Source organism: Cornus florida, unplaced genomic scaffold (assembly GCF_030987335.1).
Source record: "Cornus florida cultivar Cherokee Brave unplaced genomic scaffold, ASM3098733v1 CherokeeBrave_3.0.0_Hap2_Chr11, whole genome shotgun sequence".
NCBI lineage: Eukaryota > Viridiplantae > Streptophyta > Magnoliopsida > Cornales > Cornaceae > Cornus > Cornus florida.
The window spans coordinates 3,450,192-3,471,102 of NW_026775581.1; the positions used below are offsets into that span (position 1 = coordinate 3,450,192).

Genomic DNA, 20,911 nt, shown 5'->3' on the forward strand with positions numbered 1-20,911 from the left:
ATTTCAAGGTTTCTGGCCCCGGCTTGCGCCAAACTTGTTTTGGGCATAACTCTCTGCTTGGGACTCAGTTTTTGACGCTGTTTCTTCCGTTGTTCATATTTTCTCATTTGGAATCTTTTTTGTTCATAGAGTTTTTCTGTTTGAGCGCATCTGCTCAGATTTCACTTTTCCGGACCCGGCGGGGCCCGTTTGGGGCACTTTTTGAGTTTTTCTATGAATAGGGGGCCTTTAAGTGAAAAATCAGATTTCACTCTCTCTCTCTCCCCTCTCTTGGTCGGATCTCATGGCAGCCATGGCTACCATCTTCTCTCTCTTCTTTTGAGCTTCCTCCCCTCACTAAAAAGTGGTAATGCCTTTATGTTTGTTGTTCCCCTTGGTGAGGCCTTCGATTCCAACCGATTGGAATCTCGTTTTGGCCATTTCTTGAGTTTGGATTTAAAGTCAAGTTGTGTTTTTGATGGGGCTTCCTTGGGGGTTATGATCACCGTGTTGTACCCGACAAAACCTAGAAGTTTCGTCGGATTCAGAGCCGTTCCATTTTGGTGGGGATTTGAGATTTCATCTCAAATGGAGGTAGGGAATGTTTTAGGATTTTGTGTGTGTTGTATTGAGTGTTTAGCATGATTTAAAACTTATATATGTGCCTTGTATCAAATCTAGAAAGTTAGTAATTTTTAATTCTTTGTATAAGATTTAAAATTCATGATGATATATAACTTTGATTTGAATTGTGGCATGGTAGAAAATATTGTTTTAATATGTTGGTTAACATATATTAAATTTGGATTAATTAAATAAGAATTGCTCTTTTTAATTAATATTTATCTTTTGTGAAAGATTAAAGTTCATGGCCGTACCTTGCATGAAATTGAGTTATATTATGCTTCTAAATTAAGTTTTGGCATGTTTGTTAACATACTTTAATTTGAGAGCATTTGGTTGAGTTTGGAAATCTAGAGACTTTAATCAAGAGAATTAATTAAAATCTATTTTGGTGGTTTCATGGGCCTAATTAAGCTTTTGTGTGAATATATGTAATGACCATGATATGTCTATTAGTATATATTAAATTGGGGCCAATTGGAAATAATTTGAAATCTAGAGAGTTTAATTACTTTGATGTAATTAAATTATTTTGGAAGTTGCTTCTATTTTAAGATCATAGATTTAGACTAGTGATGTATTCACTTGATTGTGTTATATGCATTGAAGAGCATTGTTGTTAAATTTATATTCATGAGAGTAAGTTTCTGATATGAATATATTGTTGGCTTGTGATTTCATAGCATTATGGATATAAAATGCTTATTATGCACAATTGAGAGTTATATTGCTAACTTGTTACTATGTAGTAGTAATGTGTATAAGTTATGAACTTATTTGGATTATTTTGAAGTTACTTGGGACATTGTTAAGCTGTGATGGCTAGGGTTTGGCTCTAGTACGGGGACAAGAGTCCTCTAAGTCAAAAGTTCGCGCGTTGGGTAGGCTGCCTGGGGGTTAGTAGCTCCAAATTAGCCCAATAAAGTTCGCGCGTTGGGTAGGCTGCCTGGGGGTTAGTAGCTCCAAATTAGCCCTATAAAGTTCGCGCGTTGGGTAGGCTGCCTGGGGGATAGTAGCTCCAAATTTGCCTTGTCTCGGCGGAAATCCGACCTTTGATGTCCAAGTATTCCACTATTTGTTTTCGCATTCAATTCCAAGTTGATAATCATGTTTACCTTGTTGACTTGTGGTTTTGGCTATTGGCGATTTTGATGTTGTTAAGTACATCCACACTAAATGGCTATATTTAGTAGATTTCACACTTTTAGATTTCTAGTTGATAACCTAGAGAATCTATGTCTTGATGTGTGGTATTAGATATTCTAATTATGCTAAAGTGTTATATTTAGTTGATGTTGCATTTTAGACTTCAAGTTGATTACCTTGAGAATCTCTATGCTGTTGCTTTGTGTAAGCATGCTCCTATGTTGTTGTTTTGTGTAAGCATGACCCTATGTTGCTAAAATTGCATGAATGAGGTGATTGATGCTAGAAATGATCTTAGGTAGCTAAGATGCTCCTTGAGTCTCACCTTTGACATAGACGTTAGGTGGAATGAACCATAATAATTAAATCATGTAAACTTGTAAAACGTAGGTCGATACATGCTTATTTCCTACGAGTAGCTTTATGTTACTCACCCCTACAATACTGGGGCATATTTCAGGTACAAGAATCAAAGTTGAGGTTTCCATTATGCTTGGATGACTTGTGGACTTAAAGATTTCCATTTTGTGAAGATTGGTTTGAAATGCCTTTGTAGCTTTATATGTCAAAAGTGTATATTTGATTCTAAACTTGTAAAGTGTGGCTAAGCACACTTTTTGATTCTCATTTTGTGTATATGACATGTGGCCAAGGGCCAAACTCCTTTTAGAATCACATTTATGTCATGGATGTTGATTTTTGCCTTTAATGAGATTATATGAAGATTCATGTGTTTTACTATACTATTTTGTACCGGAGTGTGCATTGTGTGTGAAACTCTTCCATTAGCATTCATTCATCATGTATGAGGTGTGGCCAAAGGCCAAATGGCATTTTGAAACCATCTCATGATTTTAAATTCCAAGTTTTCGTTCTAAACTTCGTTTTTGGCATTTTGGCCGTTGGGGGGTCATATTTTGTATCGGCCATATTTTTGAGCCATGGACCATTGTAGCACATCTTATTAGGTATGTTATGTTTACGTGCAAGGTCGTTTCCGGGCAAAGCTTCTTCTTTGGTGAAATGAGCCTCCTACAGACTCATTTTTCACTTTTGTTGCATATTCTGACCTAAGGGTATTTTGGGAAATTTTTTTGGGAAATAAATTCCATTCCTCATTTGGTCACTTAGAAAATATGATTTTAGGGGGGTTTTCTTCTTTGTGTTTTTCTAGAAAATACCATCTTGGTATCGAAAATCGATCGCAAAGTTCAGCTTCTGTTTTTCCATTTAGCAGCTTTTTGGACCCTCTGGACCAATTCACTTGGGAGGGCATTTTGGGCATTTCACAGTATGTATTTTTCGATTTCCCTCAAGATTCACATAGAAAACTCGATTTTGAGGGGGGTTTCTTCTTTGTGTTTTCCCAGAAAATGTTATCTAGGCCCTCAAAAATCCACTTTTTCCAGAAAAACCCCTGTTGCCAAGGTTTCTTGCTGCCCATTCTGCCGCCTTCACATCTAAACGGTTACGAGGGGTTTCGTAACCGGTTAGATGAGTGTGGGTAGTATATATGTCATGATTTTTGGCCTCCTAACCGGTTAGATGTTCTTGGTTGTCACCTTTTTGACCGTTTTGCCCATTCTTCTTCCGTTAGCCATACCTTCTTCATCCGGACTCCAAATCAAGTGATTCTTGAGTCTAAATTCATTAATTTTTCGTTGTCTTTTAAATGGTGTGCTCGGTGGCACTCACTTTTAAGCTAAAAATGACGATTTTTCCCCTAGGTTCATTCTTGTTCGTTTTTTAAACGTTGCTTCCGCATTTGATTCCTTTGGGTTCCGTGACCTCGTTGAGGGTCTTAATGGTGTCTTATAGCCATGTTGTATCTCTAGAGACTATTGTTTTGTCTTTTGCTTCCGTATTTCAGATCCGTTATCGGGTCATCTTTCGGTTCATCACTGACGCACCGGGTTGAAAAACTTGGGCCATCACAGCTTGAGCCTCTGCTCTGCTGTGGACAATCTCTCACCCGGTGGTCCTGTTGGCTATACCCAAAACATCCACCAGACGTTGCTTGAACCTACACGCACTGAGACTTAAGATGTGATGAGCGCTGAAAAGTGTGTATTTAAACCCTTTAAGCTTTGATATTCTAAAACCTTTATCTATCTTATTTTACCATTTTGTATTGATTTCGTGTTATTTCCATTTTCAGGTACTTATCCCCAAAACAAGCTAACTCAGCCAAATAAGAGCATAATTGAAGCAATTCTGGGATGAATCAAAGAAAGGAGCAAAGTAGAGTAAAAGGAAGCAAAAGGTGGAATTTCAGCAGCTTTGATTGATCTCAAGAAAAGTTCGATCGATCCAACTTTCATCGATCTCAGCACTTCAAGATGGATCTGAGCCATATTTGTCCCTGTTCAAAGATCTCAAAAGTTTGATCGATCCAACTTCCCTCTCTGATCGATCGAAGATTCTTATCCTTATCTAAATGATTGATCTTATCCAGTTATACCACCCTACCAACTGCTTTTGTCCTTTTCCCAAAAATATCTTCAAAATATCTCAGATTTGTTTTTATCCAAAAACGCATCGCCATCGTGGATCGATCCAGCCTAAGTTCAATAGATCTCAGCCATGTTTGATCGATCCAAGTCCAAGGTTCGATCGATCAAACTTCCTCCAGTGCGAAAAAGTTAAATTTCCAGCTCACATAAAGTTGTCCTTTATCCAATCATTGGGGAATATTTGCTGTACGACCCCAGCTCATTTTGGGTGTCATTTGACCTACCTATATAAGGATAAGGATTACTTTTTACATCATATCATATCATACCTTAGAGAACTCTTAGAGAGGAAGAAAAAAAAGAGGAAGAGGAAGTTAGAGACACCATTGGAGACTCTTCATCATCCAAGGAGCAGATTTCTTCCATGGAGCTTGCCCTTGAGGGTTGGAGGACATCATCCCTGAGTGGCTAGACATCCTTTTGGGGCTAGAGTTAGCCCTAAGCATGCTTTCTACTTCTTGATTTATGTATTTTTGAGGGGATTTGTATTGTGATTCATGTCTTGACACTTATATATATATAGATCTTGTTTATTCAATGATTTATGTGGTTTAATGCTTCCAATTGATCATTTCATTCTATCCATATGTCTATGTATGCTAGAATAGATGTTCATATGTTTATCTCTATTTCTTATGTTATTGATGCATGTCTACGTGTATTGATGCTATAGATCTAGAGATTGTCAAAACATAGTGCTTAATGTCATGTTCTTGTGATTTATTTGATGGTTTATACTCATTACTTGATGGATTGTACCTCTCCCTTTGTTTAATTAGTTAATTTCATGTCATTAGCTTAGTTGTAATGTAGTTGTTAAATGGGAGGACAATCCATGCTTGTTGTTGATGTTCCATACTTATGAAAAGCAAGTAACATATATCTCTAACCTTGTGATGTGTTTGGATTGTGAGCTTAAAGAAAGTATTAATGGCTTAATTTGATATGTTGTGCTATCCACCATGTTGTTTAAACAATATATGCTTAATTTGTCATCTATGCTTGTTAGAACAACCACACACACACACTTTGTTGCAATACATGTTTTTGCCCTCATTAATCATTCATTAAAGGTGTAGAAAAGCTATGTTTAGTGGTGATCTCTAAACCCCAAGATCTCTCTCTCTTTTATTCTCTCTATTGCATTATTGTTTACTTAGTTTAATTTGCATCTAGTGTAATCCAACCAACTAACCACTATTTTGATCACTCGACCTACTAACCTTAATTTTGATTCCTCAACCTAGTACGACCCTCAATCCCTTGGGACGATCCCTCCTCGCCCTAGCTATATTTTTAGTGAAAGGTAGTAGTGGCAATTTCTAAATATAAAACTTTGCCACATTGCATAAACTTTGGGTTCAGAGTGCGACAACCACCAAGTTTTTGGCACCGTTGTCGGGGATTGATTGATTGGCAACATCATATTTGTGGAATCAATTAGGAATTGGTACTTTTTTGATCGTGTCTTTACTTTGTTATCAATTTTGTTACTTATTGTGTTTATTCTTGTTTAACTAGGAGTATTGAGCTAGGAAGCAAGCAAAGGATATTCCAGGCAAAGGAGCAAGCAAAAGAAAAATGTTAAAATTATAAAAAATTGTTAAGCTAAGCTATAAATTTGGAGTTGAAGTGCTAAAGGACCTTTGTGAGCTTTTTCTTACTCAAACTCTTAGTTAAATCGTCAGCCTGCGTGGAGGCTCGTATTTCAATTCTTAGATAAATCGTGAGCCCACGTGGAGGCAATTTACTTTTCTTGCATATTGTTTAAGTATGGGAGTATGAGAACATTGTATGTGGAGGAAGTTTGTTAATTGTTGATTTGTTGTGAAGGTGAAGTGTTTGTTGTTATTACTTGTTGTGTTGTATTGTGCATGCATGGTCGTAGATAATTGAGACCCACTATTGTCCCTTTAAATTTTCATCTTGAATCCATTGTTCGAAACCCTAGGGGAAGAGGTAGTTCTAGTCAATCCATTTCATCAATGGAAGGACACAATGAGGACCATGTGGAGGACCTTGGTCACATAGACCAACAAGGTATCCTCCACCCCAATGTGCATCATGATAACATGCAAGTACCATTAGGCATGCCAAGGCCATTCATTCATCCACCACAACAACAAGGCCAAGTTCCATTGGGAATGCCAAGGCCAATCTATGCTCCACCACCTCCCATCATTCAAGGCAACTAAGATGCCCATGTTGCACCTCCAATTGCTAATCCTCCCCTTGCTTTAAGAGATCACTATGTGCCAAATGAATATAATGCACCCACATGCATTCAATTGCCACCATTTAGAGCACACCACTATGATATCAAGCCACAAACCATTCAAATGCTTCCTAACTATCATTGACTTCCAAGTGAAGAACCTTACAAGTATTTGGATGAGTTTCTTAAAGTATGTTCCACCGTAAAATATACGGACATAACGGAAGAGGTCTTAAGGCTTAAACTTTTTCCATTCACCCTTAAAGACAAGACAAAATATTAGTTTAACAATCTTACGCCTTTTTCAATAACTTCTTGTGCGGAAATGCAACAAGAGTTCTTGAAGAAGTACTATCTGGTTTCTAAGAACAATGCCATGAGAACCTCAATTAGGGAATTTTCACATAGGGATGGAGAAACATTTCATGAGGCATGGGAATGCTTTAATGAATTGCTTAGGAAGTGTCCACATCATGACATGCCCAAATGACAATTAGTTCAATATTTCTTTGAGAGCTTATCGGACAATTACAAAGGCATGGTTGATGCTTCCATGGGTGGCTCTTATATTGATAGGTATGAGGATGATGTGTGGCATCTTTATGAGTGCATAAGTGAAAATTATTTGCATCGTACTTTATCTTCGAAGAATGATAGAAATTCTAGTGGTAGGAAGAGTGTTGGCTTACATCAAGTCTACCACTCCAATGAAATTGCCAACGAGATGAAATCATTATCTCAAAGGTTTGATCAATTTTTGATCAACCAAAATTCGACGAATCAAGTATCTTCCTTCCCTAACCATTCTCATCATGCATCTAATGAGACATGTATGACTTGTTCAAGTGTTTTACATTCTACTTCCAATTGTCCCCGTGGACATGTGCAAAGTGAGCATCATGAACAAGCAAATGTTGTTTTTACTAATCAAGGGAACAATCCTTATGGAAATCATTACAGTCCTAGTTGGAGGAATCACCTGAATTTTTCTTAGAAAAACCAAGGGGAGGGCTCAAACCCTTCCCAAGGCGGTTTTCAAGGAAATTACATTCCACCTCCAATGCAAAGCCAAGGTTCCCAAGGTTTTATATCATCATACCAATCACAAGGAAACCAATTTTCAAATTCTGATTTTCCCAATCAATTATATTCCCAAGGAAATGTTAGAAGTCCCGCTTTTGAAGAGAAAGTTTTGACCGCTTTGGGCACTTTAGAGGCAAACACATAATTACTTTACTCTCTCTCAATCCATTGCAAAGCTAAAACCCAAGTAGGGCAAATAGCTAGCACTTTAAATGCAAGAGAGAAGGGAAAAATGCCTTTGAATGCCCCACAAAAGCAATAATGTGTTATGGAGACTCATTCCTCATCGGAAGGTCACACAATAGAACATGTCAATGCGGTGACTACCTTGAGAAGTGGAAAGGTTGTGGACAACCAAGTGAGTGTGTCCAATGAAGAGAGTGAACCAGTGCAACCATAAGTTGACACCCGCCCTGTTTCATATCATTCCTCCTTCATTGCATGTGCATGATCATATAAATGAGAAAGTTATGAAAAGTGATTTTGAAAAGAAAGATTTGTAAAATGATTTGAAAACTTCTTGTGTTGAAGAGATTTTAAAAAAAATTCTAAAAAGGTTTTTGAACCAAAAGCTCCATTTCCGGATGCCTTAAAAGGATCCATTTCAAATGACAAGCAAAAGGCTAAAGTAAATGAAATCATGGACGTGTTTAGGCAAATGAAAGTCAATCTTCCACTTTTTGATGCAATCAAGCAAATTCCGGCTTATGCCAAATTCTTGAAAAACTTGCGCACCCAAAAAAGGATGAACAAAAGCCAAGCACCTAGAAAAGTGGTCTTAACCGAGCAAGTGAGCTCAATTTTGCAGCATAACACTCTTCCAAAATTTAAGGACCCCGGTTCACCTACTACTTCATGCATCATTGGTGATCATATCATTAATCGGGCCCTTCTTGACCAAGGAGTAAGTGTCAATCTTCTTCCATACTCAGTATATGTCAAATTAGGCTTAGGAGACTTGAAACCAACGTCGGTAGTTTTACAACTTGCCGACCGATCAATTAAAAAGCCTAAGGGTATCATCGAAGATGTTTTGATTAAAATTAATAAATTCTTCTTTCCTGTTGATTTCATTGTCATTGACACAGAACCGGTTCAAATCCTAAGAGCCAAATTCCCGTTATCCTTGGTTGTCCTTTCTTGGCAACCGCGAATGCCAACTTTAATTGTAGGACGGGGATAATGAAAATCTCATTCGGCCACATGAAGGTAAAGTTGAATATTTTTAATCCAACCCCCAATTCATTTGATAAGCATGAAGAGATTAATGTTGTAGAGAAATGTCATGACCTTAAAAGTGAAGGAATTGAGTTTTTGTGTGAGACCAAAGTTTCAAGAAGTCCATCTTCAACCTTAAAACCAAAGAAAGTTATTTCAAAATCTTGTTTTGAAAGGGCATGGAAGCCCAAAGATTCTCTTGACCAAAGACCAAAAGCGTCTTTTGAGCTTAATCCAACAAGTTCCTTAAAGAACCATTTGTTGGGTGGAGTTCAAAGCACTTATCACCCCATTGAGGAGGGGATGCATTACAAGATGTTTGATCCTGGCTAAAAGAGCTCAACGTCTTGCTAGAGACGTTAAATGTGATGGCCCAAGTTTTATAAACTCGGTGCGTCAGTGATGACCGAAAGGTAACCCGATGACGGACCCAAAAATACGGAAGCAAAATGTGTAAAATGACCTTTAGAGATGTACGTCATCCCTGAGGCACCAAAAATACTCCCCATGAAGTCATGGAACTCAAATGAGCCAAGCAATGAAGCAAGAATGTCAAACCCGATAAGAAATGAACCAAGGGTAAAATGGTCATTTCAAACTGAAATGGATGCCACCGTGCATACCATAGGAAAGACACCAAAAAATTAACAAATATGGACTCAAGAATCACTTGATTCAGAGTCCGGACGGCAAAAATATCAAGTCTTGAAGTCAAAGGAAGAAAAACCCTATCCCAGTTCGAGCCAAAAACTGACACCCCTCCACTAAAATTTGAATATCTTAAACTGAAAAAGGAATCTGAAACTATAATTGGTACCATTGGAAATCTTATTTCGACATGGTCAATTTAGACTCAAGAACGGACCAATTTGGAGTTAAAATGAAGAAGATATGATGATTTGAAGTCAGAGGTGCAGTGCTGAACCAACACACACACACACACACACACACCCATAAACAGTACCACGAGCGCTCATGCAAGGGCTTCATGCACTCATACAGAACATACCCAGGGGCCAAAACTCTCTGCCCCAACTTCAAGTGCTCGTGCGATATCTTCGAGCGCTCATTCTGCTAAAGGCTTAGTAGAAAATTAAGTTTAAAATGTGATTTTGAGGACTTTCTGGGCCTTTTTTGGAAAGAAGTTGTGAAGTAACCCCCCTTAAAATCATGTTTTCTGGTCAACCATGTCAAGACCAACATTTATTTTTCTAGTGAAATACCTAAAATGCCCTTGAGGTCTGATTTAGCAAAAATGTGTAAATGAATGCTACTCTAAGTGTTCATTTCATCAAGAATGGTGTTGTGTGCCAAAGTAAACATGCACGCATATGTAAAATGAATAAATACACGTGTTCCAATAGCCCATGGCTACATAGCATGTCATATACAAAATACGACCTATCAAACCTCGAATTCTCATAATTTCATAAGACAAACTATGGGATTAAACTAGCATACATGTGATATAACTGTACATAGCACTTGGCCTCATGTTATGCATACAAAATAGACATCTTCAAGTGTTCTTAGATATACATTACACATCAAGGAAGCCATCTTAGCTTCTACAATACCATACATCCATGGTATACAAAATTAAAAATCAAAAAGGAAGGCATGCTAAACAAGTGCATGTCAATATACAAAAATGCTTCAAATAGCTCAAAAGCTTCTAAGGATGATGAGCATCCAAGAACATGGTCTCTTTATCTAAAAAACAACCCAAACCACTAGGGTGAGTAATCAAGTTACTCATAGGAAGAAGCATATGCGTATACCCGAAAGTTTCAATATCATTGCAAGATTAATATAGACGAATACAAGGGAGCATTCCACTTAACGTCTATGTTCTAGGTGTTCTAAGGGATCATTTTAAGCTAACTTAAATGTTTCTTAGCAACACAATATCAAAATGGATGTACTTAACAACATCAAATCGCATATAACAAAATTTACAAGTTACAAATAACATTGATTGTGAACTTGGAAATGAATGTGAAATCAAAAAGTGGAATCCTTGGACACCTAAGCTCGGAATTCTGCCGAGACCTCAACGGTTATTCTGGGCATTAACCCACAGGGAAGACCACCCTAAGTGCGCACTATCTCAATTGGGGAGAACTCATACCTCCCGCACTAGAGCCAAACTCTAGCCATGTTACTAGTAACCATGTCCCAAGAGAATCCAAAATATATATCAAGTTCAAAACCTATATATATAAATAATAAGGCATATCAACCACCTTACAAGCCCAAGAACTTCGAAACCACACAAACCATGTCTTAGGCTTCCAAGTCTAGAATGGTATGATAGATGACAAGTTCTTAACATGATATAATGAATAAAAGAATATCATTAACTTATCAATTTACGCATGCCTCAACAATAAGCCATATATACTAAATGTTAGAATTTTAGCAAAAATAGCTTCTATAACAATCATGATTATCAATAGTAATCTACTATAATGTAGGATTAACATTACAATAGCATAGTAACTCAAATCATTAAGAATTCTAAACAACTTCAACAATCCTACTCAAGATATATACACAACATACATGCTTGATCAATGAAATCCTAAGTCAATCATAAGGATTTCCTATAGTATGCAATACTGCAATTCTAAAAGCATATATACAATATATATTAAACCCCAAAGGATTTCAAAACACTAAGAATATAAACATACTACCACCCCTACCTCAATAGAGAATCGAATCTCTATAATCCAACCAACCAAGCTCAAAATGTAAAACAAGTTTAGGGTTATTGAAGAGGAGAGTGAGAGGAATCTTTTCTCTCCCAAGGTTTTTACTCTAAGGTGAATGGAAGTGAGCCAAATTTAAGGGATAAGTTATGAACTAAGCTTTCCTCCAATAGTGGATTGGCTAGGGTTCATGAGAGACAATGAAATCAAAAAGGTAAAGTGTAAAATGGTGAGTGGAAGGGCTAGAAATCCTCCACTCACTATGTGCTCTTGCACTACCTCTCTCACACACACAATGCAAGACTAAATCTTGATCCTACACTTGTTACTAATCTAATGCTCCACCCTAGGCTTAATCTTAAGCCTACACTTGTCACAAATCAATGGCTACATGTACACTAATCTAAGGCCAATAAGTGGGTGACTCTCCACCCTCCAAATGTCAAGAAGTCATGGTGCCAAGTCTCTTCACCCAAATGCTAATAAATGGCTCCATGAGAGTGTGACACTTGTCACACTTTTCAAAAATTGCAAAATTGTCCTTTTTCAAAATATCTTCCAAAATAATTTGTAAAAAGGTCCCTAAAATGAAAAATAATTATTTTACATAATTATACTAAAATCCCAAAAGTTATGAATAATTACACTAAAGTATGCATTCATGCCCTTTATGAATAAAGTAAGCAACTAACATGCTTTTCAACAAAAGTAAAAATACCAATGTCATGGAAATCAAATATCATGAATGCATGCAAAATCAGAATCAAATCCGAACACTAGAAGTGAGGTTGCGCAAGGAAAAACGATAAACGGGAAAAAGACGAAAAAAGGAAAAGACAAAAAAAAGAAAATCGCCGAAAATGGAAAATGAGGAAAAAGACCGGGTCATTACATTAAAGACTAGAAAGACATTTCGTAGGGTGTCAAAACCCTATTCTTCCCTCATTTCTATCTTTAATTTCACTTCTTGCGAAGTCCAGATACTTATTTTTGGCTCATATGCATTGCTAGGAACTTTGATTAGGATTGCATACACTTTTATGTTGAAATTGAACATTTTGCATAAGTTTGATCGATCTCTAAAGAAGATTCGATCGATCGAACTTCGACCTGCATCCAACACTTAGAAAATTTTCGACCTGCATCCACCTGCATCCAAATCACCTCTCTGTCCCATCGTTCGAACTTGTTCTCAGATCGATCATAAGTTCTTAGATCGATCCAAACTTCAAGTTCGATCGATCTTGAGTTCCAACACTTAGAAAATTTCTGAACCCAAAAACCTGTATATTTTTAGCTCTCTATCAGATCGATCGAACATTTTGTTCAGATCGATCTTTGTTCTTCATTTCACTATCTTTGACTTTATTTTGACTTTTTAATTTTAAAATTCCAAAAATATATATATATATTTTTATTTTATTTTCCAAAAATCCCAAAAAGATTTTATTTTATTTTAACTCTTCAAAAATCCAAAAATATTTTCAAATTTTCAATTTTTAGTTTTTTAATTTTTAGTTTTTAATTTTTCTATTCTTTTTTTTCAAAATTTTTAAAAAAAAAAAAAAAAATTCAAAAGAGAGATCATTTCAGTTCGATCGATCTAAGGTTCCAGTTCAATCGATCGAACTGGTTCAGGGAAGTTTTTTAAAAAATGAAACCAAGGGTTTGTAGATTGATTCCAAAGATCGATCTAACCCTCTCAAAACCCTATCCCTCTCATCGCCGTTGCACCCACCCACCTTCTCCATCTCCGGCTAGATCCAAACGTCGATTCTCTCTCTCTCCTCTCAGATCTTCATCTCATCTCCTCCTTCGATTTGGGTAAGATCCGAATCTCATCTTGTATTTCAAGCTTTGATTTGCTTCATACATGCTTTAAATGTTATATCCAAGCTATTTTAATGTTGAAAATCTCCATTGATGAAGTTTAAAGCTTTTTATTTATATATGTATATATGTGTATATATGATTGTATATATGGTTGAGATTTGTTTTGATTTTTGGGAGTATGGGCCTCATTAGGTGATTAGGATTGATGCTATGTTGTGTTGATGGGCCCACGACTTTGTTCGTGAAAGCCCCGTGCCATCCACGTCACAGATCTGTGACTATCCACGTTCTTCGCACAGTTCGATCGATCGAACATATTTCTCAAATTGATCTAGTGAGATTGATCAAACTTAGTTTCCTAATTTCTCAGATCGATCATGTGAGATCGATCTCACAATTTTTATGATCGATCGAACTTCACAGATTTCATATACACATTCCATGCATCTTATCTTGTGTCCATGCTATCTTTATTCATGCCCAATGCCTATGATTTTTCATATTGGATGCATTTTACACTTATACTACTTAGCATGTTCACATCCTGTCGCTTCCATAAGCTTCATGTCATTTATCTGTTTTGTCTATCTTACTTGACATACATGATTCTATTTTGTGCTTTAATTCTTTATATCGGCACTAACTTCCTTTGCAAGATTTTCCTTTTATTTTTCAGGCCATGGCTAGGGTCAAGACTGTAGCCCGCGGAAACTATCACCCCAGGGGTAGGCTGAGTTTAGATAATGAGGCCGGTTCATCTCATGCCCAGGACCCTATACATGAGGAGCCAGCGGAGCCTATACAATCTCCCCATTCTGACAGCAGATTACACTCTGATGCTTGCGCATCTCCTTCACACGGTGATGCTGAGGCTGAGCACATACCATCTCCACCACCACAGCCAACTCAGTTAGACCAGGAGTTAAACCAGCCATTATGCAGATACTCACGCCTTCTAGTGGCGTATGAGTCAGTCTTCGACACCAACTTCTTTTCCAGATTTGTACTTACCCGATCAGCTTATAATGATATACTACGGAGGGGCCTTACAGCCATTCTTGCCCCTGTCACATACCCAGTGTACCCGAGGATAGTACGGATGTTTTTCTAGAACCTCTGGCCTGCCCCGCGTAACACGGCAGAGCTGAGGATCTCCATTGATGGCCATCTGATTTCTATAACTATGGATACATTATCCAGATCGTGCCATTGTCCACATGACTGCCCTCCAGAGCTACAGGAGACATATCCCAGGCTATACCGACCTTCATATGCAGATATGGTCGTTTTCCTTACAGGACATTATGCCGCTGGCGAAACCTTTGCCACCCGTACCTATTTGCCAGATGACTTGTGGTTCTTTGACTCATTCTTGTTCCGCAACGTCTTCATGGCCGGCCATAAGATTCAGCGAAGAGGCACCTACTTGACAGCTATGTACGTTTTCTATACAGGGCATTGGCTGTTTATCCCTGCGTTCATCTGGAGCGTGATGAGGAAGCTCTATGATGATCATATTAGCAAGGAACAGCCCAAAAGGGCTAAGTTTCTCCCATTTGGCCACGTCATCACCCAGATCTTGCTAGACCAGCGTTATCCTTTCCATCCACATGAGTGCCCTGAGAGATGAGCCTCTTCCTTCAAGAAGGATTGGGATAAGAGCTACAATGCTATTATCAAGAGATTACAAGAGGACGCAGCCGAGGCAGTAGAGGATTTAGAGGCTGAGGAGACAGCAACAGTAGCAAGCCTGGTAGTGGACGACATACCAGTCGATCCAGCTACTGTACATATGGACATCGATTTGGAGCAGCCTGCAGAGGACGCAGAGCAGCACTCTCTAGTTAGGTCACCCATTCACGATGCAGAGCAGGCTCACGATCATCATTCTTCCGATCCAGCCACACCTAAGGCTCCAGCATAGACACCCGGCTTTGGAGAGCGACTCCAGGCTTTGGAGGATGCTATAGTATCCATCCGCGCCGACACGGTCTCTCTCCGAGAGGATGCTGTCTCCATTAGAGCTGATATTGCTACCCTTTGTACGGATGTCGTGACTGCATTCAGAGATCTATCCAGAGACATCTGCGGAGTGCGACCTGCCCGTCCTACCTCTTCTTCCTGATCTCTTTATCCCTTTCCACTTGATCTCTCATATATCTGTCATATCTGCATGTTTTTTATACTGTTATACTATTTTTGCAGCCATGTCTATCGACTTTGATATTAGATGTACTATACTCTATTTTTTGTTTATATATGCTTTCTTTATGGATGTCATATTTTCATATTCTTATAACTATATGTTTGACTCAATCAGGTGCATCCTAGTGACTTCAGTGAGAGAGCGTACTGCCCAAAATTTTTAGGACCACCCTTATACCTCTCTCTATTTTTTAGTTGCTATCCCATTTACACTTCATGCCCACTGTGCACTTTTATTATTCCTTTTGTTATCTGATGAGCTTATCCAAGTGCCAAATTTCAGGACCACAGTTAATCCCAAGTTTGGAGGGGTTATGCCACCCACTTTGGATACTTCTGTCCTAGCCATTCTTTGCCTTCATTACACTAGTATACTCTTTCCTTTTATTCTCTTTGCACATTGAGGACACTGTGCCATTTAAGTTTGGGGGTAATGGTGCTTTGCAATGTTTGTTTTTAAATGCAAAATTTTAAGCATGTCTTGTGTATTTGAGGGATTTTTTATGATTGGTCCATAATTAGCTATGATTTTGATCTTTTGAGGACTATATTGCTTAGAATTTAAAAATTGCATGACTTGAGAGTCCAATACTCCTTGTATGCCTCATGGATGCCATTTAGGAGTAAATTTTTTGAAAAATTGGTATCTTGCTTACACTTATGGTCCACATCATCATGATTTTGTGATTATTTTGAGATTCACTCTAGTATTCTACACTAGCATAGGCGCACACTAGCATTCATTTGTGGGGTACATGCTTTGTTGATTATTGAATTGGTTATATCCCAATTGAGCTAGTAGTGCATTGAAAGCTTTCATTCTTGATAAAGGTGGATAACAACCCCTTTTCACTAAGTAGCCGTGATTCTAGCCTCATCAAGCACTGAACTTCTCGTGCCGAAAGGTTGAGGGCTCAAACTCTAGGTTAATAATTGAATTCAAAAAATAATAATAATAAAATAAAATAAAATAAAAAGTTGCAAAAGCAATAAAAAGTGAGGATTTCTCCCAAAGGTGAGAAGTAGAAAATGATTAGATGGAGGTTGTTTTGATTTGTAGCCTAGTTGATTTGAGTTTGTAAGTCCGTAGGGGTGTTTGAACGCCTAATGCCCTAAAGCCGTCTGGTTTGGGAGTCATTGACCTAACACTCGACCTCATGAATTGCTAGAAAGCTTAACAGACCAACATATTACACCATGCTTCTATCTTTGATCCTATTTTAAAATAAAAAAAAATAAAAAAAAAAATCAAGTGAAAAGAATAAGCGCAACTAGAACAATAAAGCTTTAATAAAAGGGTCACTTTTTGTCTTGATGATCGGTACTAGATTTGTGTGCTAGTTTTAGGGTAAGGATGTGATTAATTCTTTAGCTGGTTAAGATAGGAACATATTTGATGCCGGTCCACTCAAAAAGGATTCTAGAGTTATTTTGATTTTCATGATCATTTTCTTGATGTGTGGAGGACCATACTTATTTGCTTGATGTTGACATTTTGGGAGATTGCTTAGAAATGTTTGAAAAATTGCATACTTGAGGTAGTTTCCTCCCAATACTTGTTTGCAATATTGATGCCTCTTTTGTGATAATGAGCTTAATGTTTGTGGATATCATTTCTGGAAACCCTCACGAGACTTCATTCGTCCACTAGGGGTAACCTAGGGGTTTAAAAGGCTTGTTGCATGTGTTAAATGCAATTGTATTCCCTACGAAAGTGGTGTTATCCATTTATTACTTTCTAGTTCATAGTTAGCTAGTTATTCATTTCATTCCTTTACTTTGTAGTTTATTGCTAAGGACTAGCAATATTTAAGTTTGGGGGTGTAATGAGCGCTGAAAAGTGCGTATTTAACCCCTTAAGTTTTGGTATTCTAAAACCTTTATCTATCTTATTTTATCGTTTTGTATTGATTTCGTGTTATTTCCATTTTCAGGTACTTATCCCTAAAATAAGCTAACTCAGCCAAATACGAGCATAATTGAAGCAATTCTGGGATGAATCAAAGAAAGGAGCAAAGTAGAGCAAAAGGAAGCAAAAGGTGGAATTTCAGCAAGTTCGATCGATCTCAAGAAAAGTTCGATCGATCCAACTTTCATCGATCTCAGCACTTCAAGATGGATCTGAGCCATATTTGTCCCTGTTCAAAGATCTCAAAAGTTCGATCGATCCAACTTCCCCCTCTGATCGATCGAACATTCTTGTCCTTATCCAAATAATTGATCTTATCCAGTTATACCACCCTACCAACTACATTTGTCCTTTTCCCAAAAATATCTTTAAAATATCTCAAATTTGTTTTTATCCAAAAAAGCGCCGCCATCATGGATCGATCCAGCCTAAGTTCGATAGATCTCAGCCATGTTCGATCTATCCAAGTCCAAGGTTCGATCAATCGAACTTCCTCCAGTGCAAAAAAGTTAAATTTCCAGCTCACATAAAGTTGTCCTTTATCCAGTCATTAGGGAATATTTGTTGTACGACCCCAGCTCATTTTGGGTGTTATTTGACCTACCTATATAAGGATAAAGATTACTTTTTACATCATATCATATCATACCTTAGAGAACTCTTAGAGAGGAAGAAAAAAAAGAGGAGGAGGAGGCTAGAGACACCATTGGAGACTCTTTATCAACCAAGGAGCAGATTTCTTCCATGGAGCTTGCGCTTGAGGGTTGGAGGACATCATCCATGAGTGGCTAGACATCCTCTTGGGGCTAGAGTTAGCCCTAAGCATGCTTTCTACTTCTTGATTTATGTATTTTTTAGGGGATTTGTATTGTGATTCATGTCTTGACACTTTTATATATATAGATCTTGTTTATTCAATGATTTATGTGGTTTAATGCTTCCAATTGATTATTCCATTCTATCCATATGTCTATGTATGCTAGAATAGATGTTCATATGTTTGTCTCTATTTCTTGTGTTATTAATGCATGTCTATGTGTCTTGATGCTATAGATCTAAAGATTGTCAAGACATAGTGCTTAATGTCATGTTCTTATGGTTTATTTGATGGTTCATACTCATTGCTTGATGGATTGTACGTCTCCCTTAGTTTAATTAGTTTAATTTCATGTCATTAGCTTAGTTGTAGTGTAGTTGTTGAATGGGAGGACAATCAATGCTTGTTGTTGATGTTCCATACTTATGAAAAGCAAGTAACATATATCTCTAACCTTGTGATGTGTTTAGATTGTGAGCTTAAAGAAAGGATTAATGGCTTAATTTGATATGTTATGCTATCCACCATGTTGTTTAGACAATATATGCTTAATTTGTCATCCATGCTTGTTAGAACAACCACATATATACACTTTGTTGCAATACATGTTTTTCCCCTCATTAATCATTTATTAAAGGTATAGAAAAGTAATGCTTAGTGATGATCTCTAAACCCCAAGATCTCTTTCTCTTTTATTCTCTCTATTACATTATTGTTTACTTAGTTTAATTTGCATCTAGTGTAATCCAACCAACCAACCACTATTTTGATCACTCGACCTACTAACCCTAATTTTGATTCCTCAACCTAGTACGACCCTTAATCCCTTGGGACGATCCCTACTCGCCCTAGCTATAGTTTTAGTGAAAGGTAGTAGTGGCAATTTCTAAATGTAAAACTTGGCCACATTGCATAAACTTTGGATTCGGAGTGTGACAACCACTAAGATGCCCCGTTTTCCCACACTTGAAACAAACCACCTGAGCCTGAGTGCATTAGGACTTATTGTAACGACCCGATCATTTGCCTTCCTTTCTTTTTTCTTGAAATTTTACGAATGAATTTTTTTCGTTTAATTTTCTTTTCTGACTCTGTTTCGTGTCACTTAGTGTCATCTCGAGTGCTCAGAATTGGTTTCTGAGACTCTTTCATGTGAATTGACAAATTCCTTTGAGAACCGAGTCATTTTTGCATTTTTCGTTTTTCGGACACTATGCGCTATTTCTCTTTTCCCTATTCTGTCATTTTCCCTATTTCGTCTTATCTCTATTTGTCAGTTTTTGGCACAACCTCACTTCTCATGCTCGAAGTTGGTTTTTGAATTCACGTGCCTTCATCTTGAGTGGTTTCCTCGAAATACGTATCTTTACTTTTGCAAGAAAGTACTCTGGTTGCTCCCGGTGTCCATAGAGGCGTGGATGCAAAGTTCTTTGAAATTATTTTCTTTTCTTGGGGTGTTTTTCGTAAATATCTTTTGAAGATATTTTATTTTAGGGGTTTTTAAGAAAATATTTTTGGAAGATATTTTCATTCTGGGTCATAAGTGCAGTTTTCACTTTTTGGAGGGGCCATTGTGCAATTAATGAAAGTTATTGCAAAATGTCTTGTTTTGAGCCTGGATCCCCGTACAAGATTCATTTTCACATTTCGTTGAGTTGTGTACTCTTGGAATTTCCTCCTGGACGATGTTTTCCAGTTTCAGGGTTTCTGGCCCCGGTTAGCGCCAAACTTGTTTTAGGCATAACTTTCTGCTCAGGACTCGTTTTTGACGCCGTTTCTTCCACTGTTCATATTTTATCATTTTGAATCTTTTTTGTTCACAAAGTTTTGCCATTTGAGCTCGTCTGCTCAAATTTTACTTTTTCGAACCCGGCGGGGCCCGTTCGGGGCACTTTTTTAGATTTCTATAAAAGGGGTGTGAGATATTTCATTTTTAATCTTCGCCCCTCTTCATGCACGAGCTGGAGCTCCCATGGCAGCCCAAGGGGTGCTGCCATCTTCTCTCTCCTCTTTTGGTTCACTTTTCCTTGATGGAAAGTCTTCGGCCTTAACGTTTGTTGTTGCCCTCGCCGTGCTCTACCTTTCCCCCTTATTAGAATTCAGTTTTGACCATTTCTTGACTTTGGTTTTGAGGTCAAGTTATGATTTTGATGGGGCTTTCATGGGGGTTATGTTCACGGCGTTGTCCCCGACAAAACCTAGTAGTTTCGTCGGATTCGGAGCCGTTCCATTTTGATGGCTTTTGAGATTTTCATCTCAAATTGAGGTAGGGGATGTTCTAGGTTTAAATTCTTGTTATATAGCATGCTTGTGATGCTTATAATACTTGTTTGCATGATTAAATATAAAATCTAGAGATTTTATTATTTATTTTTCTTGTACGAGATCTAATTTTTCCGGTTGCTCATGACTTGGTTTAAACATATAGCATGATTTTATATTGCCCCTTGATATGCTCATTGTCGTGTATTAAAATTGGAACATTTGAATAAGTATTAAAGATTTTATTTAATATTTATCTTAGGTGAAAGATTAATTCACATGGCCTTAACTAGCTTAAAATCAATATGTGTTAGCATATTAAATTAGGCCTTTGCATGCTCTCCAACATAGTTGAATTTGAAAGTAATTGGAGGTGTTTTGAAAATTAGTAAT

The 20,911-nt window shown here is 37.5% G+C and overlaps 1 pseudogene; it reads right to left on the reverse strand.

The window, feature by feature from the left end:
* Positions 1–6,858: 6,858 nt before the first annotated feature.
* LOC132287294 (small nucleolar RNA R71) lies at positions 6,859–6,957 on the reverse strand (annotated as a pseudogene).
* Positions 6,958–20,911: the final 13,954 nt, after the last annotated feature.